The sequence below is a fragment of the Astatotilapia calliptera genome, chromosome 13, assembly GCF_964374335.1.
Source record: "Astatotilapia calliptera chromosome 13, fAstCal68.1, whole genome shotgun sequence".
NCBI classification, from domain to species: Eukaryota; Metazoa; Chordata; class Actinopteri; order Cichliformes; family Cichlidae; genus Astatotilapia; species Astatotilapia calliptera.
The window spans coordinates 24,110,278-24,128,569 of NC_137434.1; the positions used below are offsets into that span (position 1 = coordinate 24,110,278).

Sequence of the window (18,292 nt, forward strand, 5' to 3'; positions counted from 1 at the left end):
TTCCCATGAATTCCTCTGGATAGGAGATGGAGCTGGACGTGGGGGGTTGTATTACAATAACCCCAGAGGCAAACTGATTCATAATGTCAGTGCAAACTGTAATGGAGTATGTCAGGTGAAAAGTTACTGTAGATGCGTATGGATATAAAAAACAAAGAATTAGCAATAGGGTGATACACTTTAAGAATGATCCAGTAATTTTTTCCCACTTTATATGTTGTATTAATGCTCTGTTAATATGTATTAATGCCAGGCAAGGTGACAAGTTTCTAAATGTCACCAAAAGTGCTGGTCAAGATAAAAATGCAAATGCTTAAGGGCTCTGATAAATAAAACACATTCACGTGAAATAAAGCCATTTCCTTAAAAGCAATGATGGAGGATTTAAAAGAAATCACACCAAGTGGCTTAAAGCTTGTGCCCAGCCTTGTTTGTTTCCTCTGAGGTTATTGCTATTGTGATTCATCGGTCATTACAGTTCATCAGACTTATTGTCCTAAAGTTGCACTTTCACCATCAGTCTTATTCCCAGTTTTGACCTCAGAGATCTACCGAGTTTCACTTGTGCAATTATATATAGCTTGTACATTGATGCTGCACTTGCAGACACTTCCTAAATCACAAGTGGTAACTGGGCATTTAAGGATTAAACATTTTTGAGAAATGCTCTAATCTTGTCACTTTGTCGAACCTGAAGAAAAAGCCTATAAATAACTTTGAAGTTAACAAGTTTTACATGTTTATAAGACATAAAAATATGGTTGTTGGTGACTACATACACTCACCGGCCACTTAATTAGTTACACATTGCTACTACTGAATTTGATCACTTTTTGCCTTCAGGATTACCTTAATTCTTCCTGGCATAGATTTAAAAAGGTGCTGGAGACATTGATCTGAGATTTTAGATCCATATTGACTTCATACCCTCACACAGTTTCTGCAGATTGTTCAGCTTCACATGCATGATGCAGATCTTCTTTTCTGCCACAGTCCAAATATGCTCTATCAGACTGAGATCTGGAGACTGTGGAGGCCATTTGAGTCTAGTGAACTCATGATCATACTCAGGAAACCAGTTTGAGATGATTGGTATACCCTTTATGATCGCAGCATAACCACAGATGGGTATGCTGTGATCATAAAGGAACAGACATTTTCAGCAGCAATACTCATGTTGGTTGTGGCATTTAATGATGTTCAGTTTGTACTAAAGAGGCCAAAGTGTGCCAGTAAAATATCCCTACACCATTACCCCATCGCCATCAGCCCAAACCACTGATACAGGCACAATGGAGCCATGCTTTCATGCAAATTGTACCCCCAGTGTTCTGTTTTTAGCTGACAGTTGTGGCACCAGGTGGTGTCTTCTGTTGCTGTATACTGCATACTTTTGTAATGAGTGGTTATTTGAGTTACTGTTGCCTTCCTGTCAGTTCAAAGCAGTCTGGCCATTCTCCTCTGACCTCTGACATCAACAAGACATATTTGCTCAGAGAACTGTGGGAACTGGATATTTTTTCCTTTTCAGACACTTCTGTCTAAATCCTAGAGATGGTTGTTCAGGAAAATCTCGGTAGACCAGTTTTCTAGAAATACAAACGTTTAAAAAAAGTGTAGGGTTGAAAATTGGAATTTTCAAGTATTTCAGTTAGTGTCCTATAAAGGGTTAACGGTGTTCTAAACCAAAAGTAAAAATTATAGCATGTTAGGCAACCTGTTGTGCATAAGATAATTATCTAGTGTAATCAGGAAATTGTTCCTTTGTAGAACAATTTGGTAGAACTTTGTTTACTAGAGACCCAATTAGTTACTTTTTTACAATTCTCCTTAAGAACACAGCAAGATTCTTTGTGGTTAATAAGTGAGGTTTAGAGTTGTCAGTGGGCTTTTGTCCTGCTACAGTACTTCAGTACAGTTCAGCTACACTAAACATGTGCTCAGTCTAGTGCTACCTTTAAAGCTAGCCTGTGTAGTAAAGCCTGCTGGTCAGAACAAGTAATGGTGTACAATCTACTGAAGTTGGGAAGATTGTCTTTTATTGCCAGCAAATCTGTCAGTTCATTTAAAAAATGTCATTCTTTTATGAAAAAAGTTATAGACCTAGTTTTGAACTGGTGGATATCAGACCAATAAGCTTCAAACATGCAACTGTTGAGCTATTTCTTTAACCAAGGCACTTAGCCTGGTTTCTCCAGCCCTTTAGCTTGTGGGTGTGAAGGAAAGCAACTCCCCCAACACATGAAAGCTAAGAGACCATGCCCCTGGGAATTCTGGGAAAAGGGAAAACTGTCTGGTTGTTGTGCCATTTTCTCATGACACACACTGTGGGGTCGGCTCATGACATGCCTTCTCAGGCTTTTTCCTAAATACACATACACATGTTTGCACTTTAAGGCTTGTGAGGACTCTCAGTGAGAAAAGGAATTACAAAGCACATTGGAGAAACTTCAATTATAACAACTAAATTCCTAACCCCCACCTGAACCCTTGGACAGCACACTGAAGGTCTGTCTCAGTGTGCTGTCTCAGAGTTAGGACAAGCGTAAACAGCCTCAGTTTCAGTGGTTTTTTGTTTTTGATTTAAATTAGTTCTCACAAAGATGGACAGACACACTCTTTTCCTGCTTTAAAGGAAAAGAGTTTGAAGTGGAAAGTAGATAGATGGCAGGTTAAGTGTGTGTGTGTGTGTGTGTGTGTGTGTGTGTGTGTGTGTGTGTGTGTGTGTGTGTGTGTGTGTGTGTGTGTGTGTGCACTCAGAAGTTGGCCAGTCATTAGTAGAGCTCTGTGCGTTGGAGGAAGTGGTGGTTACTGATGACTCAGCCGAGCCATGCATTTCATTCTTTCTCTCTCCAGTCTCTCTGTGCTCTCTCCTCCCTCTGTCATTTGCTTTGCTCTTTACATTCTATTCATTCTTCTTTTCTATTCTGGATCTTTATTTTCTATTTTACTCTCACCCTTTCTGTCTCTGTCCACCACCTTTTCTCTCTTCCCCCTGATTCATCTTGACCTTTGGAGACATCTCTGAGTGTGTATTTTTGTGTGTATGTGTGTGTGTGTGTGTGTGTGTGTATGAGAGAGTGTGCATGTGCTGTGTGTCTGCCTTACTAGGATATTCAGCAATGTGAGTGGGAAGATAACTGGCTTCCTTCAGAGTGATTAAAACATTCCTTCTTCTTTATCCTCTCTCTCTTTCTTTCTCTACCCTTTTAGTTCTCATTGACTTTCTGATGAAGATGAGGATGAGGAGAGACAAACTGGTAAGTAAACCTCAAGCTGGACTTTAGCTTTGTTTTTTAGCACTGACTGATGTTTATCAGACTTAGAAGAAACACAGTTCTAGGAAACTCTCTTCTTTCATATTTTAATCTGTGTGCCGCTCGGTAGTAATTTCTGCAGATGTTGTAGAAAAGCTTTGCTTCTTTAAGACATTTGGTAAAATAGATCAAAGTAAAGGAAAGATCACACATTGTGTATTTATAAAAGTAGAGAAAATACAATCTTATAGAGCAGGAAGGAATCAGGTACTAGCCTGAAGATGTTACAAATGTTTCGGAACCTTGTGAATTTGATTGCGGGGCCATTTGAGTTCGTTTTATCCCTCTTAAGTAAAGAAAAAGACGTTAATAAGCTGCTTTTTTAAAAATAGAGCACACAATATTTTCCTACAGCACAAAATAGCACAGCATGCAAAACACAGGTTCGCCTTTTGCTGAGATGGGTTAAAAATAGGAAACGTAATGAATAATCGGACAGTGGAGAATGAAAGAGATGGTAAATAGCACTGTGAAGAAAAATGTTTTGAGTTAGTTGGCAGTCGGACAGGTTGTGGCAGATATTGGCTATATTCAGCACTTGGCATGTACAATAACTCTAAACTTAGTCATTTAATCATAGTGTGACGCACTGACCGCACCTCTAAAGGGCTAAAGTGAAAGTGGCGGTATTATATCTCCTGGTGATATTGAAGCAGCTGTCTGCAGATGGAACAAGGGGATCAAAGAGTTCCAGATCAGGAGCACGTTAATCACTTTGATCAGTCTGTGTACAAGAATGAGTATTTTAGTGACGTTAGTGGGAGTTTCACAGCCTGCACTGACGCAAAGATCTGTAAGCTGTGTAAAGTCATGCTTATGAGGAGGAAAATCAAAAACACAAACATTATGCTGCGCTCCAGATTCACATTTTGAATGAACAGAAAGGCCTTTTTGAGTAGGCTAGCTAGAAGTGAGGGCTTTATTGCCTCACAGGTTGCAGCGTTATTATAACGTGCCAGACATATAGTGAGGCATAGATTGCAAAAGTAAATAAATAAATAAAAGTAATTAGACTATCACTTGGTAAATAAAGGCTGGAAGATTACTAGAAGGTTATTTTCATCAAGCGCTAACTGAGCATTGCTTTGCTGTTTGATCTGCAGTGAGAGAAACAACAAACATATACACACCAAATGTTGAATTGTATCTGTTTATCTGACCAAAATCACAAAATCGAGCTATATCAGCTGTAGTTCATGTTAATGCTGCATTCAGTGGCAAATGGAAACTTGCATATTTAAATTCTTGAGTGAGAAAAATGGACGAATATAAAACTAAACTGGGTAAGCTACTGGAGAACTAGCTACTGGGATTCTAGCTGGTACTCTGTGTGGTACATTGCTTCCAAAAAAGTGAGAGATTTGTTCATGATCTAATTCAACTTTGCACCACACAGCCTTTACCCCAGTTTGCCATTTTCGTGACAGGTGACGTTTAAATTATTTATCTAGCAGGTATAGCAAATGGAGCTCAGCTCTTTGGTGTAGATTAAGTCGGCTATAAAAATGTAGAGATTCATAATGTACTTTGTCTATTAAATCTATTAGCAGCAGTGATATTTTTAGCCACTTCTTTGTTTGAGTCACCAACTTAATGGTTCTAACCCACTAAGACACCTAAAATCATGTTTTCACACGGAGGAGCATTTTTGCAATGAAAGTTGAATAAATAAGGAAGGTTTTAGACAAAATGGCTCAAACTGCATCAGTAAAAAGGGTCATTTTATCCAGTTGCATTTATCATTGTAGCTGCGGGCACAGTCTTGCATGTCGTGAAAAACGTGATAGCTGGACAGTGAGCATTTCTAGCTTTGTGCTTGCTAAAAATCTTTCAGCTCTGGAACGTGAAGCCAGTGTGTAAGTGCCTTAAACTTTCATGGTTTCCAATGATCAGCAAGGGGCAACTCTTCCTTTTGCAAGTAGAGGCCCAGTTTAATAGATTTTAACGGGAAGATAACCCTCAGCTCCCTCAATCTATGATGCCAGTAAACACTAGCCTTATGAGTTTAGGGTTTCAGTTGTTAATTCCAAGGTGTAATTGAGACAACATGATGTTCATTTTGTAAATGATGGCTTTCATTTGTCCAAAGGACGTTAAAGTACAGTATGCTTTAGGGTGGGCTTCGCTTGTAATCGATGGATCGCTTCAGTATGAATTTCCCTCAGTTTCTTAGTCAGATTCACTGCTTTTGTCACATACAAATAACAAAATAGCAACAACAAAAATGCTCAGCTTAAAGTTTCTTACTGCATTTTTCATTAACCAATGATTGATGTGATAGTGTCAAAGTCAATATTTTACATAACGTTCTACAAAAGCCTTTTTTTTTTAACTTATTAACTACATAGATGTGTATTTTTGTACAAAGTTGTCACTTGGACAAATGCAGACAGTTGCTCTATGTTTCTGTCCAGTAATATGCTGAGACAGAAACACAGGAGATATGCTGAGTCTTGTTCGCGTATACAGCCTGTGGATGTCGTGACATGGCTCAAAACCTCTGAGATATGCAGCTGGAGAATTTATTGCCAGTGTTCAGTTCCTTGTGGCTCATTGGACATGGAAAGTATAATTTGGGCTCAAGAAGTTACAAACCTGTCATTTATGTCCTATGCACAAAAACATTCATGCTGAAAACAGGAGTCGAACGACTAATTAAAACATGATAAAGTGAACAGCTGTGCAAGCTAAACAAAATGCCCGGAGGTAGTTAGGTCACATGGGGTTATTTAATCAGACAAATATTATGGGAGTGTGTTAATGTGGACTTCTGGGAAGCCTTACATCTGCCTCATGTTTAGGCTTAAATCATCATTTAAGATGAAAGATTTCCCTTTTTACATGTAAATCCCTTTTAAACTGTTAACATGCCAAAAATGCATCAGCAGTGCCATTTCTCTACTCACACTGGAATGATGTATTTGACCTTGAGCTTCATTAAGTTCTAACTGTTAGGCCATGCTTGGTCTGCGCAATACTAATCATGCTTTATGAAGCACTTTGGGCTGTATGAAATTAAGGTCAAAATATGTACATAAAAACACAACTCTTTCACTCTCTTTCTTGCTCTCTGCTCTTTCAAACACTCCTTTCGGTCCACGCACTTTTCGTAATGTTTGATAAGTGGTATCAGTTTCCATGTATTGTCAGATGGCACACTCACTCACACACGACACATACACACAATGCACTCACACCCACCTATGCCAGCCCTGTTCCGCCAAGGCTCCCCCCGTTTACGGTAAATGTATGTTTTTGTCACCTGTGGGCCAGAATGAAGTGATGCAGTTAGTTTTGGTATCGTGTCCGTGGCCATGCATCTCCACCGCCAAGAGAGACTGAGAGCAGTGCAGCGTGGGTAGGCGTGGGAGTGCTGTGACAGAGATGACTCAGCTCTCTGTTGCCGGGTAGAGAAACGCCAAACACACTCCCACTCCCATACATTTAAAATTTACTGTTTTTAAGGTAGTTGTCATTCATGCCTCATCCTTTGGTAAACACCCATCTAAACCGTTCATCAGTCATGTGAAGGAGTCCTCTGAAATACATTGTTCACTTCACATTAATTAATTAGCTGCCTTGCATATTTCTATTGGTGGAAACAGCCTCTTGCGCAGCTAGCGCTTAATATTTCTAGACATCCACCAACAATCTAATCCTAACTTAAAAAATACAAATAGTAACAGATGGTGAGAGCAGACTGCGCTGAGAGCGGTAAGCTTTTTATATAAAGTTAATTATATGACAGGTTATTTGGAGAATATAGTTGGGATAAGGTTGAGATCACTTTTTTTCTCCATACCTCTGTTTTTTTTTCTGAACGTGCACCCTAACTCTGAAGTGTGGTATAATAAATGCAGTCCTTAATCCGTTCAGAGCATAATTCAGCCTGTGATTTGGTTAGACAGCTCATAACATGCATTTGAAAAAAGTTTGGTGAATCTTATAGAGGGATTACATTTTTTACGGCACGCTGTGAAGTGTTTTTGAAGTCTTTTTGTCTAAGTCTAACTTAGTAGACAAGGATGTGTGCTGATACAATTTACTTTATCAGAAAATTCCCACTCTGAACATTAGCCGTGAAGCACTTAGCATATCTTCTTCTTTTTTGAATTTTGTTGATTTAATTACTGCAGCTTAAGTGACACTCATAGTGATTATTAAAATGGTAAAGGTACAGTTAGAGATTAGCTCAAATTTAGCTTCACCCACTAAAAATACGAGTTTTAAGCGTTTTCAGTTGGGCTTAAAATGTTACACATCAAAGCACCTTGAGATGCATACATAGGGACTTCATAAGGACAGCTGCAGATATTTTTTTTCAACTTACTTGACAGGGTTACAATTATTTATTTAAAGGTTTGCCTTTGACAGATAAGAGCAGCTATAGAAGAAGTGAGAACCTGCTATGTGTCATCCAGAAAATTAAAGTAGAAACCGAAGAACAGAAAATGACTCTGCATCACGTCTCCCTCGACAGTGATCCGCTGTGTTCTCAGTCTGAGAATACGCCGTATTTAAATGTTTGATAGTATTTCACTCACATGCCCATGAATACATATATTAAAACTGATTTGTCAATATACTGCAAGTTAGATAAAGGACTGTTAATACTGTCCTGATGTAACCGATTAATGAATTGGGTTCCCAACTTGGTCTGTGCCCAGTAATATTTTCCCATAAAAAAAATAAAAATTTTCAGTTTACTTCTCTTTCCTTAAAAATTAAGAGAATTTGTTTGAAAGTAGAAGACGACAGAACAAGTGACTTTTTAAAAAATTGGCTCCAACGATCAGGAATAACTTTAGTACGTGAGCTGCACAATAAATCCTAATTCTACTATTTACAGTATGCTTAGGGTTTATTTACTATTCAAAATGTTTTATCTAGTTTAAATATTTCAGCCATGCTGTTTTTACTCTGATAGGCATGAAAAGGCCCAAAGCTGCAGAAGACTGTATATGAAATCAGAGTAGTTTTGACTCAGGTTCACTAGAAACTAGTGAGTCGAATATATTTTTATCTCGTACGTGCTTTACAGTAAATCCAGAAAATGAGAACAGACCAAAACAAGTGACTATATAAAGATGATGAAAAAACAACATAAGCAAGAACTAGCAAAATGCTTTTGTATGCATGTGAGCAAGTGTGTGCACGTAAGTTTAGTATTGGTTTGAATCAAACAGGTTTTGTTTTGTCTTAACATGAAACTATGACATTGTCCTTAAAAAACCTTTCATTGTAGAAATTCATGAGTCAGTATTGTACACTTTTCCAGTCATGGGGTCAAGGTGCCACATGACTTGTGGACTTAGTAGAAATAAGTATTGTGTTACAGTTAAAATAGTGCGACAATAGATTGATGATTTTCTGTAGAACTGAGCCTCCCACATGTTTGTTTTTATTTCACATGAAAATCTAACTGCTGAGCTCCAGAAAGTCTCCTCCTAAAAAAAAGTCAAGTGACTTTTGATGTGTGTGTGTGTGTGTGTGTGTGTGTGTGTGTGTGTGTGTGTGTGTGTGTGTGTGTGTGTGTGTGTGTGTGTGTGTGTGTGTGTGCACGTGGTATCGCATGGGCGTGTGCGCTGTAGGCCAGGTTCTGAGTGAGATTTCTGTGTCCCTAAATGACGATAAACCCTTCACAACAGTCAGGATAAGGGTGTGTGAGTCAGATGTCAGGCTTGAGATCAATAAATGTTAAAACTGAATATCCTGTCAAGGTGAAAACAGTAGTAGGTCACTAGTTCGTGGGCGTGTGTGTTCTGTTGCACCTTTACTCATCATGAATTACGCTTCAAGATACAGTAAATGACTAAGAACGGCACAAACATCACTCTGCTCATTACTCAGGGTTGTAAGAGACAAATGACAAAGAAGTTTTCAGAAGCTCATATTCTACGGTTAGCTGTCTCATTTGTAGGCTTTTATTCTTGGTAACTCTCAGAGAAAAATGACTGTCCTGTTAGAAACAGCACTTGGTGAAATATGGAGGTTACAGGGTTCAAATGATCCTTTAAAATGAACTCGCCTCAGTTTGAAATTGCTTTGTGTTACCTTTTGATGCTATACTATGGCCATATTCAGTTAAAGAAGTCAGGACAGTTACTGTAAATAAAGTACAAGTGCTGTCAGCCTCTAGTGGTGTTTCTTGTCTGTGCTTCATTTTTCCATTTTAACAACAGTGCATTTCTCGTTTATAAGTTCATGTTTTTTTAAAGTCATCTGCCTTCTGTATAGAAAGAAAAATGCAAAGCTATGAAAAAAATTGATCATGCTTTCAACCAAATGTAAAATAAAAGATATTGAATACTATAGCTGCAAGGATTGATGTACTAATTTTTTCTCAATCTGCCGTTTTAATAGGATCAAATCTCCGTTTTGTCAGAACTATCAAACATTATGCAGGTTTAGGTTCTGTGTAGCAATTTGTCATAGATGATGGTAAACTAACTAAAATACTTTTGCATAAAATGTAATGGGACAGAATTATTTAGAAAAAGAGCTTATGCTCAAGAACTGAGAGGCAAACCAAAGTGTTTAATATATCTTTAATGCTCCGAGGTTGTGCAAAACATTACAGATGGCTTCCTTTCAAATAAAAATGATGATTAGTTAATGAAAATCATTGTATATCAGGAGGGATTAACCTTAATAAATATATGCAAGTTGCATTGGAAAATTAGGGCATAATGACATCATATAGGACATTGTAATAACAAGCAGAATAGGAACGCTTTATTGGTCGTTATAAAGTGGTAATTAATAAGTTATTCTGTATGATTGTTTTCTGCAATGACAAGATTATTAACTATAAGGGATTTGTGTCAATAACCTCTTAATTAGAGATGCAAAAGAGATACTTTTGTTTTTGTTACATATATCAATACAATAATACATTATTTTTGTAGTAAAATCACCTTATGACATTCATACTGAGCAAAGTATATTAAGATTGTAATTCACAAACAAAATCGTATTTGTTAACTATCAGTAATGAATGGGTTATTCAGGGAAAACTATTAGTATACTTAAAAAATACTTGGAGAATATTGTCATGCAGTTTAAGTTATTAGTTACTGCTTTATAATCATGAATAAAGAGCCTGTAAAATGACAATAGCTGGTTAACAGTGCATTTGTATGCCTATAAAGAGTTTGCAGTATTTTACTTGAATTCAGAAGGTGTGCGTATCTGTTTCGTTTTTTGGTACCAAACTAAAGAAACTATAACTTTGCCGCCTCCAAAGTCACCCTCTCATTCCCCGGTTAAACCACACGGTTTCGACTTCGTGTCAGGTTACCTGGTTTAAATGTTAGATGACTGTTTTTGGCTCTTTCTATTCTTCTTCGTGATCTGTAAACCAAACAGAGTTATGCCAGGGCGAAGAACAGGACATGTAGAGAGAACAGCCGTGTGGGAAACAAATTTCCCCTTGTGGGACTAATAAAGGTATAAAGGTATATCATTGTTAAGTCTTTGTTCTGGGAATCAATATCAGAAACAATTGTACCAGTTATAGGATACAAATCATCTCCCCCCATGGAAACAGTTGTTTATAAAAGCTATATATAGAGGGATCAACAGCATAGTCAGTGTTTTATGGTGCAACATGGCTAATGTTTCTGAATGCACCTGACTCCACAGCAGCCTGCAGGTCTTCACTTTGCAAAAAATGCATATAAAATAATACATTTTTTATATTTGTTTATATCCTCATGAGAACTGGGGAAAAGAGGATCTTCCCCTTGAACTTTTTTTGTGATTTCCTTCCTCTTTGAAGATAAAAGAGGCCACCCAAACAAATGAGATATCAATAGAAAGCCCAGGTTGTTCTATTATTTGTACATCTGTACTTAATAGGGGAGCTCAAATAAGTCAAAAGAGATATACATATATTTATATATGTATATTTACTTTCATTGCTACATGATCAATGAATATTTTCTCAGTTCAGCAGCACACCTTAAAGGTAAACACTTGCCACTGTGATGGACTTGCGACCTGTCCTCTCACCCTGTGACAGATGACATAGGCTCCAGCCCCCCTGCAGCCTTGAAACGGATACGTTGAAGAGGACGGATCCATGGATGGATGGACTTTTGTATTTCCTTCTTCTTCTAATATTCTAATAATAATGATAATAATAATAATAAGTAGTAGTTGTGGTGGTGGTGTGAGTGTTAGCATTATTACAACCTTTCCAGGTAGACAAAGAAAAGTAAAGAAGCAGAGGAGATCTTAGACTAGAGGCCAGAGTTGACCTGTTTTATTTTCTGCTAAATCTCCTTCTGTTTAAATAAAGAATAAAACATAAAAAATAAAAACAGGACTATTTTGCAAAACAAACGCCAACACAAATCTTAAACAGAAACTTGGATTGTCAAGTTAATCCCAGATCTGAACATAGTAGGCAGGACTGGGGCTCAGTGCAAGCTTTAATGCTGATTGCACTGGCAATAAACATAAATCCCAAATCCAAAAAGCCAGTGGAGAAGAAATTCAAAAATCAGAGAATACTAAGAATTTTAAAGGACTAACAAAGACAGAGGGGGACTTGATTCTAGGTGATTGACAACTAAGGACAACTCCACAAATGACAAGAGGAGACTGAGACAATAAATACAAGAGATAATGAGGGAAGAGGAAAGGGATAGAGAAGACAGATGAAACTAATCATGGAAGACAAAACAAGAGACTAAACATAAAAGACTACCAAAATAAAACAGGAAATGACTCAGTAACTCAACGCCTTGACAAAGACTCTTAACATACAACTTCACATAGTAAGATATGAGGGGAAGGCTAAGAAAATGAAACTATACCAAATAAACTTAAAGCAGAAAACTAATTGGACACCATTAACTTAGACAACAAACTAAGTTCACACTTGCTTGCAGCAAGAAGGGTTTTGACCCAGTGGCTGGGTTTTGTGTACCTGTGTGAGTCCTCTCCACACACTCCAGCTTTAGTCTAAAGACATGCATGTTGGGTTACTTGATAATTCTAAATTGTCCTTAGGTATAAATTTGAACATGAGTGGTTGTCTGTTTCTGTGTGGCTCTGTAATAAACTGGCAGCTTGTCCACAGTATTCCCTGCCTTTCACTCTGATGTCTAGGATGGGCTACTATACTTCTGCAAACCTCAAGTGGAAAAGTGGGGAAAAAATGAATGCATGAATGAATTCCTCATTGAATAAGTTAGCTTCCATCCATCCATTCTCTTTCACTTATCCAAATTGGGGGGGGGGGGGGGGCTGGAGCCTATCACAGCTGTCTTAGGTCAAGAGCAGGGTACACCGTGGACAGGCTGCCAGTCACACAAGCATTCATAAAAGTTCTGGAAAGCTAATATAGTTTATTTTCTTTGCATGTCTTTAAAAACATTTTTAACTAATTTGACAGGTTATAGCATAACTGCACATTGCAGTTATGTTTAGTTACATTTGTTTCAATATATAAGCTTGTTAAGTATCCATTTAAATCTAGAGAGTATTTTAATATTCCATTTGCTCTGGTCAAACTTCATCAGTGCATTAGATTTGTTGTGGTTTTAGCCTGTGCTCATCAGCTTTTCAGGAAACACTGTTTCCCCCCTTCGTCACTGCCTCAGTAAGTCACCATATGCGGACTTTACCTGGTCGGAGTAGATCTCACTGCAGGGGTGTTTCAGAAACTGAAACCTAGGTGACTGTCAGTAAGATGAGGTCATGCTACACTCGCTAAATGTCAATGTGAAAGCCAGAAAAAGGGAAGAGGCGATAAATTGGTGTAGTTTATTTTTTTAACCACTAGAGGGAGACTCCTTCCCACTGAAAAAAGCCAAGTCTCGCTTCTTTGTTTTTCTTCTTCTGCAGTTCTCTCATATGTATTCGCCTAAAATACATTTCAGGCAAATTAAAACACTGTTTTCGACGCTTTAAAAAAAAAAATATATATATGAAAAATTCGATTAAATATCAGCCTAACATCCGACCAGGGGCTGTTTCACAACATTAATACCAAATTTGCGTGACAGATGGTCCAGGCTATTGTCACATCTTAGAAAAAAGTTTATCCACCTTTTCTCGGACAGTATGTCGTAGTTTTCATCCAGTTTTTCCCGATTAACTTCTGGGTAGTTGTGGCGGTCAGTGGTGAGTTTAAACTTGGGGGGGAAATAGATATATATGAGTTTTATTCTATGTTTCTTTCCTGTTGTTATATTTTCTAAAGGAAACAACCCTGTGTTGCTTTTGACATCTTTCATTCCTCCTATAATTGTGTTTAATCAAAATCACATAGTCGACATCACCTGTTAATATTGAGCAGTTCTGCTGTGAAATTATTTACAACAGACTTCCTCTTGTGTCCGGTCTTAGCCCACAGAATTCGCATTAAAATGCGGTCATTTTGTACTTTTTTCCTTCCAAGATTTCAACACCAGCAAATGTCAAAAATCAAATTTGCCAAAATAAAATACTGCGATTCTTCCCCGTGACCTATGGGGGAGAACCACACACACCCTGGTTTTAAATTTATCGTCGTAATGAAATTTTCTGCATGTTACCTTTGCGTGCCTTTTCCCCTCCAAGAAAAATGTGTGTACCACGATGAAACTTTAAATAATAAAAGAATGACTTCGTTATAAGTCCTAATGTAAGAGTCTCGAAGATTTTATGAAAGACAGGAGCAGAGTACGCAGTTAAATGTTTAATGATAAGTAGGCGCATGAAGAGTCGATTCAGTTTCAGTAAGCTGCATTTGCAGGAATGGATTTTATTCCTCGGTGTGATAAATAATTCGACATGGAAATGTGATTTTTCTTTGAACGTGTGCATGTGTAACTCAGCCTTATTTTCTTGATTGATTACTTGAGATGCCTCGATCGTCTCTGGGCTCTTCGGACTTTGGTTTCTGCGGAGAGAGTCGATGGCCTGCAAAACTCAAAACATGTCCGGTGTGCTTCTGCTTTGAGGCGCAGAACATTTATTCACCTAAAGGGAAATAAAGGGACAAAGGCGTGGACGAAATGAAATGTTAATGTGACCACCGTTTGGTCACTTCACGTCTTGTCTTACTTCTCTTTGATTCGTAAAGGAAGACATAGTGGGTGTCTGAGGTTTCGACGCGTCCCTGCTTTTAACACCATATTTTCCACCGACTCTATGAACGTGTTATGTTATCAGGCTGCTTAGTGTTTTCTCACAACAGCCCATTACTGAACTTGGAATATTAAAATGACGCATAAAAAGATCGACCGAAGCTGATGTTATACGTCTATAAAATACAAAGGAGTTCCGGTGATCTGCCACTGCGTTCATATTGTCCGTGCTCGAAATAAAAACGGCACTCAAGACATCTTTCATAATCAAAAATGGCTTCATAGTGACGAAAAAATCAAGATCGTCACGTGAATATAATGTAACAATACATTGAGGTATATTTCTCTTTGCAAATATGCACTAAAATTCCCACGTCAGTTTAGTGTACCGGCATACATTCACCCTGTAAACAACAAAAACAACAAGAACCAATTATCAAAAGGTCACAGCCTGATAAGCTTCCTGTGTGATGTGAAGGCAGACATTTGACATTTTGGGTTTGTTTTTCCTTCTCTCACTTTCTTACACACAGAAGGAAATTAAGTTACATTCAGATGCGTAGGAATTCACGATGAATCTGTTTTAAAAACATAGAGGCTACATGCAAAATACAAAAGGGGTGTAAATAAAAGTTGCTTTAAATATTTAGCTTTTGCAATGGATATTTTATTCAGTTTCTTGGAATGTGTAGCATTTATAGCTAGTAACTGTAGTCTTTCATCTTCATTTAATTTTAAACCTGACAAAAGCACTAAAAATAAGTGAAATAGTTTCTGTCTTGCAGCATAAATACTTAGAAAAAATATCAATCTTTTGTACAATTTATCTCGATTAATTATGAAATTCTGTGCAAAACACACAGACATGAATCCTTGCATTTTTTTTTCTGTAAGCTTAATTTTGAGCTTTGAAAGACAAAATTCATGAAAGGAAAGAAATGGACAAGACTAAAGACAAAAGAGCTTTAAGTAAATTTCAGTTATTTAACATCCGAGTCATGCTTCTGCACAGAATCAGAAAAATACGACAGGAAAATTCAAAACCAGATTTGAAGCAGCTTAAACAAGCACCCAACTGTGAAATCAACTTCAGAGTTTGAATTTCATTTTCTTTGAACTTTGAATATATAAAGTTTCAGATCTTTATTCTCGCGTGAGTGTGTTTGTGTGTTTCTGAGTCACCTGCGGTTGTGAGGAAGATAATATTCACCCCACTGATGTCTCTCACTTTAAGTCAGCGTAAAATGGATATTAGAAATGTTAAAGGTTGAATGGTAGCTCTGTGCAGGGCATACGTTTGAGGCGTTTCACGTGGGTGTAGGATTTGGACCGTGTTTACTTGTATTTCACGTTGTAGCTTTGCTTTTGCTTAGGAAACCGAGCTTTAAGCTGCTATAACTGTGAACCACACAAAATAATAGTAAAGGGTGTACTGAAAAATAGAAAATAATTGAACTACCCCAGGAAACAAACTGATAGTTTGGCAATAATTTTAGGGGAACATTATTTTATGCCTTGCTCCTGCAAAAGATATTTCCATTTTGTCCCCTTGCACTGCTTTAAAATGAGAACACTTACAGTTTAAAGATTAACACCCCAGTCAGTACAATTTAAATGGATAAAAACATGTATGTTATATGAAATGTATAAATTGCTATTGCTGTTATGTTGAAATTAGATTTTATTCAGACTTGGATACGCTGGATTTTTGGTATAAAATGTGTTCAATATTTTGCTCATTGTAAATTGCTGTCACTGCTTTACTGCCCTTGCTAATTTTACTTTTAAAATAAAATATTTCTTCTTACTTGTTTACATTGAATTTTCACCACTTTTTACCCGAACACTCGTCTGGTTTCTCAATGTGAATTTACGGTTTTCTGAGTATGGACAGTTCTGCACCAGCAAGTGCAAGAACCAAGACTGTTAATGTTTAAGTCCAGATCTAGCAGTCTTGATCCTCATTTCACTTATCTTGTACTTAGACGCCGATTGTTGTGGATTTGTGGTTTCCAGTGTTTGTGTGTTAAAACAGGCCAGCATGGCTGAGACTGCTGAAGTGACTAGTGCGACTTTGTTAGTCAAATGTTAATTAAAGCAGTGTTCCTGTTGCTGTGAGGATGCAATAACAAAAATGAGACATATCACATCACTTATTTCTTTATGTAAGATCTAAGAACTCTGAATAATTTTCTGAGTTGGCTTATATGTATTAATTTTTTAATAGAATTATTCAAATTAAGTAAAATGTACTTGCTTTAGTACATTTAATTAAATTCATGTGACTTTTTTATGTTGTTTTACATCGTGATTTAGGGAAAGCACACTGACAGTAAACTAGTTAATAAATGTTTCCTTCTTAGGTTTAATTTGGTTTTCGCTGAAACTATAATTGAGGCAATGTTGCTTTAAAGGTCTCAATTTTTGTAGTGGAAAAAAGATCAACTAAAAATTGCAGCTATAGTTGTTTCTCCTCCTTCGTTGTGCAAGACGTTCTCTGTGACTTTGATATTTGTAGTAACCACCTTAACACTTGACTAAGCTGCATTTTAGACCAAAGAATAGCTTTTTCAAGGTTGTGTGTGGCAGAAGCACTCTTGTGCAAACACATTCAAGGTGATCACCGAAGTGCTTCCTCCTTCATCAGATGACTGTATCGACAGACTGCAGGCTTTTTATCTCTGCACAGTGAAGATTTTTAAAAAAAAAAATCTTTGACTCAGAGGACTTTTTATTTACAAAAGTGCTCTGAGTGAATTAATTGCATGCTTTTTTTTTTTTTGGTTTGGTTGGGTTTTTTTGTTCTATTTTTTCCACCCTCTCTCTCCTTGAACACAATTGTCTTGAGCGGATGCTTCCATAGATGTAGGGGGGAAAGGACTCGAATTCCCACATGTATCAAATAAAACTGCACAATGGTGCATTTTTTTCAAATCGTATTCATCTGATCTGGGGCGATACCTTCTGCAAAATATGTGGGCATCAAAGCACCATGTGTTGTACTCTTCTGGTTTCGAGCTGCTGTGCGTTAATGATAATACAACTGCCTGTTTTTGTCAAAGCGATTGTTGACTTTCAAGCATTTCCTAATAACTTAATGAAATAATTTAAAGGAGGACTTCTAGCTTTGAGGTTATTTTACTGTCCATTTTCAATTAAGAAGTGATAGTTTTGTAGTTTAAAAAAAAAAAGAAATTGTATTTTATTGTTTTTTGTTTGTTTGTTTACCCCTGTTGTACCCCGTTTAGTTATACATTGCCTGTCTATACAGGGATAGAGGACTCAACTGTCTGCATCCCTGATTTTGCTTTGATAACTGTTTTCCTGTTGTTGAACAGAAACACATTCTCTGTAGTTTCATTAAAATTGTACTGATATGAAATTAAATGCACCACTTCACTCTGCAGGTGCTGACCCTCCATCTGATTTATACTTAGCAAAAGATGTAATTGCTGTTCCTATTTAGGAAGTGAAAGTCTTTAGGATCTATTTACTTTAATTGGAAAGATTTGCAGCAGTTTCTGTCACAGAAAATATGAGAAATTATTCATTTTAATTAAAAACTTTACAATCAGAAAAGAAGAAAAACCAAAAAGTGAATAGTTTGAACTAAGGTTCTCCTAGTCAGCTTTTCATTTAATACACATATATTTGATTTAATACAATAAAACAGCATGCATGCAGTCTTAGGGACCAAACAAATACAAACAAGCTATTAAGCCCCTGACTGTTTTACACTACTGATGCAGCAAAGAAAAAGGCAGAGAATTTATTTCCTCATGCGTTTGGTTGAGTTGGATAAAGGCATGTTGCAAAGCAAATATTGTTTCTCAGTCACAGAACTCTAAGCAAATCCTGTTTATTAATCTTTCCAGTGCTTGGAAACTTGAATAT

At 37.1% G+C, this 18,292-nt stretch overlaps 1 long non-coding RNA gene across 1 annotated transcript in view; it reads left to right on the forward strand.

Annotated features, from left to right (window-relative positions):
• The window catches only part of LOC113034562 (uncharacterized), a 76,255-nt gene that overhangs the window by 21,167 nt on the left and 36,796 nt on the right, over positions 1 to 18,292 (forward strand). Inside the window, exon 2 of the long non-coding RNA XR_003274195.2 lies at positions 3,214 to 3,260. This is a non-coding gene — a long non-coding RNA (uncharacterized LOC113034562). The remainder of the gene's footprint in view (positions 1 to 3,213; positions 3,261 to 18,292) is intronic.